Raw genomic sequence first — 4267 nt, forward strand, 5'->3', positions numbered from 1 at the left:
TGGAGGCGGTTGTGGCGAGGGTGGCGTGGGTGATATATGATGGCGGCGGTGGTGGCGAGCGTTGCGTACGATGGCGGCGGTGGTGGCGAGGGTGGCGTATGATGGCGGCGGTTGTGGCGAGGGTGGCGTATGATGGCGGCAGTGGTGGCGAGGGCGATGTATGGCGCCACCACCGACGCCATCATACGCCACCCTCGCCGCCATCATATATCACCCTCGCCCCCACCGCCTCCATCATATATATCACCCTCGCCATCATAGATCACCCTCGTCACCACCACCGCCATCATACATCGCCCTCGCCACCACCGCCGCCATCATACATCACCCTCATCACCACCGCCGCCATCATACGCAACCGTCGCCACCACCACCGCCATCATATATCACCCTCTCCACCACCGCCGCCATCATACATCACCCTCGTCACCACCGCCCCATCATACACCACCCTCTCCATCATATGCAACACTCGCCACCACCACCGCCGCCATCATACATCGCCCACGCCACCACCGCCGCCATCATTCGCTACCCTCGCCACCTACGCCGCCATCATACGCAACTCTCGCCACCACAGCCGCCATCATACATCACCCTCGCCTACACCGCCGCCATCACACATCAACCTCATCACCACCGCCGCCATCATACGCCACCCTCGCCACTACCGCCGCCATCATACGCTACCCTCGCCACCACCACCGCCATCATACGCAATCCTCGCCACCTACGCCGCCATCATACGCAACCCTCGCCACCACCGCCGCCATCATACATCACCCTCGTCACTACCGCCACCATCATACATCGCCCTCGCCACCCTCGCCACCACCGTATGACGTATGATGGTACGGTGGTGGTGAGGGTGATGTATGATGGCGGCTGTGGTGGCGAGGGTGATATATGATGGCGGCGGTGGTGGAGAGGGTGATGTATGATGTTGGCTGTAGTTGAGAGGTTGATGTATGATGGCGGCGAGGGTGGTGTATGATGGCGGCGGTGGTGACGAGGGTGATGTATATGTATGGCAATCATTTACTTCAAGATCGTATTCATGTCTTTAACCCTTACCTATTGCTCAAGTAAGGGATCTCTTATTCCAATGGTTTATTCATTAACAGGGGAAATGTTAACAATCTAATCGCTCGTAGCTAAAAAATTATCAGAGACAGCAATTGTAAACACGAAATATTTGAGCAGAAGTTGTAATTAAGGCGTAAGTGAGAGAATGTTTCGGTTCTGTCAGGTGTCTGTTACGGAAGTGAGGATCAGATCATGCGTAATGGTGAGCGGAAGAGGTCAGATGGCAACTCGATGTCATGGAAAGCGAACGTGTTTGCAACGAAGAGAGGAAAACCTTCCCCTCCACATTGTCGACAGGTAAGAAGAAAAGCTCATTTCTCCTTGTTTTTTTAACGTCAACCCTCCTGTTTCTTAATTTTCCCTTCATACCACAACACACACGCTTTTGTGAGAATCAGAGGAGTGTTTATAATCCGTATATAACTTATACTGAAAAACAAAAACAAAACAAGAATACATTCTGGCATTTTAAATGAAGATTTCCAAGAGTCTCTTCTTCAGAGTCCATTTAATCTACCAAAACCTCGCCCTTGCCTCAGCTTCCTATCATCTTTTCATTTGTCTTATTTCTTTCATCATTTTTCAACGACGACTTCGGTCTGTGTCTGTTTTTATGTATCTATGCGTTATAGATATAACGAAATCATGCCAACAATGTCTCATTTTAAACTAGAAGAAAAAAAAAGCCTTACAGATCTATTCTCACCTGCTTCAGGTGTATATGTAAAATGCAGAAAACAATCGAAGTTTTATGCATCAAATGCATCTATTTTCAGTGCATCTGTTCGAGTTTAGTTGATACAACAGAGACAATGCCTTTATGAATTTCATAAAATGCGTTAAGGCAGTAATTATTATATTGTCTAATTTAAACTCGAAGAATGTTTTGCGGATTTTACACAATCCATAAATACACAAAAACAAAACAGGACGAGACACCCAACCCTTTAATTTATTCTTACCCCTCCTCCCAGTTCGTTTAATCTCACTTGACACAGAAATACCCGAAGTCGTCCAGTTATATTGTTTTGTTTGCAACGTCCTGTACCCAGATATGCATATATATATATATATATACAGGTAGATGAGGGTATGTACATGTATATATGCATATACTTGCCTATTCCCCTTCTATAGTTGATTAATTTTTTCCTTCCCAGTATTTACAGCTAAGGCTACCTCGCATCACCAACTGCTTAGCCATAGATCTGACCTTCTTCTTATGAGCATGTGTTTTGTTATTATTATTATTATTATTATTATTTCTCAGCTAACACCCTATACTTCGGTTTTACACTGATTAACGCTAACATAAGGATACTAATATATAACAGTGTTATATGGACTGTTGGATATGTTCGTCTGAGTTCCTTGTTTCATTGTTGTCTTGTGAGACTGTCGAAGTAGAATGTCATTGATAGATATGGCGGACTTGTTTATTTACAACGAACTTCGGTGAGTGCTTTTTTTGTGAAATGGCCCTCACTTGCTTCGAAACTTATATGTAAGGACTGACCATGTAACATCTTAGCTCGTAAGTTACCCCACAATTTCGTTTTTGTCTTGCTACTTAATGTTTTATTATGTTCTCCCTTATGAGAAACAAGTGATAATTCCAGCTACCCTTTCTTTTTTTTTTTGCTCCATTTGTTGTTATTATGCATATACTTATATATTATTTGTATTTTATTGAAGGAATCCCCGTTCTTCCTATCAAGTTCACAGGTGCCTTTAACTCAGTCAGACCCATTAAACTTCACTTTTTCCCACCCCTTTTTCCGGGATAACACTTAACCCCTCTCATTTTCATCTCCTAATTATGTGGTTACCCTGTTGTCCCTTTCTACCTGAAAACGACACGACAACAGCTGATAAAAGAAGAGAGATAATTTGACTTCACTAACTATTTCAGAAGAGGTACGCATACGCATTGCCTAAGTACTAAACAATGAAATGGTTCAGTGTTTTTAATTCTGGTGACTTTCGCTTATTGGCGCCTCAAGAGATGTTCTTGATCTGCGCGGGATTTGGCTGCTATTTCTCGCTGTGGAAGACAGGTGTCTATGATCTGTGCGGGATTTGGCTGCTATTTCTCGCTGTGGAAGACAGGTGTCTATGATCTGCACGGGATTTGGCTGCTATTTTTCGCTGTGGAAGACAGATGCCTAGAATCTGCGCGGGATTTGGCTGCTATTTCTCACTGTGGAAGACAGGTGTCTATGATCTGTGCGTGATTTGGCAGCTGTTTCTAGCTATGTAGATGTCTCCAACGACTAGAACTCTAGAGCCTCAAGAGATTACTTTACTTGCTGTTAGTTTCAACAACAACCACTGGCTTCCAGTCCGGCTATTTGCAGAGACTGAATTAGTGGTTAACAGTAATCCATGTGTCCTGTTTCTATTACTCCTTCCTTTACCATTTGTAGTCACCATGTTTCTTATAGGAAACCTTTGAAAGACCACCCATACTACCTTTACACAGAAACTTAAGTAAGATCAATATTTCTAATACACAGTTTGTCAACATCAGTTGTTGAGATGTCCAGAAGAAAATGAAACAAAGTGTTTCGGCCAGAAGCAACTCAAGTGGAGGTCTCCGATGAAATTTCCCAGCTCGTTCAGGTATGGTAGTATGTTATTGCAATTTGCAATTCGTTTTCTTTCTGAATGTCAAGTTTTATTGATTTCTCTTTCTTTACTAACATTGAAAATGCTTTGATATAGTATTTTACTCACTTGTTTAAAAAAAAAAAAAGAAAAGAAAAAACATCCAAAGCTTTATTATTTTTTGTTGTTGTTATTTCATTTCCACACAGCAGAAATGTTAGAAGGCAAGTTTCTATTTAAAAACCTGATATATATATATAAAAAAAAAAAAAGTCTCACATTTTATGAATCTTCTAACTTTAAATCACTGTGAAATAGGAAGTTAGTATTGTAGAACAAAGATCAGTTTGATCAGATATGTTGGAATCAAAATGGTGTAGAGTTTCTTTTTCTTTTCTTTTTTTCTTTTGTTGGTTTGTAATATTTTAAGCCACTTCACTGAATTTCCTTTGCAGATTCATAGCTTGTTGAGAGCCTCCGAGAAATGTGCTGTTGGTCAGACCAAACTCAAACGAGTGCTCATCTCCATAGCCGGTGTGTCCACACTTGTTCTCAAAGGAAATTCCGAGTTGAC

At 42.5% G+C, this 4267-nt stretch overlaps 1 long non-coding RNA gene across 1 annotated transcript; it reads left to right on the forward strand.

Annotated features, from left to right (window-relative positions):
* The first annotated feature begins 949 nt into the window (after window positions 1-949).
* LOC149128964 (uncharacterized) lies at window positions 950-4267 on the forward strand. Its single transcript, XR_016240608.1, has 3 exons — window positions 950-1383; window positions 3603-3708; window positions 4149-4267. It is a non-coding gene; the product is annotated as an uncharacterized LOC149128964 (long non-coding RNA).

Source organism: Octopus bimaculoides, unplaced genomic scaffold (genome assembly GCF_046866305.1).
Source record: "Octopus bimaculoides isolate indiv1 unplaced genomic scaffold, ASM4686630v1 contig285, whole genome shotgun sequence".
Taxonomy (NCBI): Eukaryota; Metazoa; Mollusca; class Cephalopoda; order Octopoda; family Octopodidae; genus Octopus; species Octopus bimaculoides.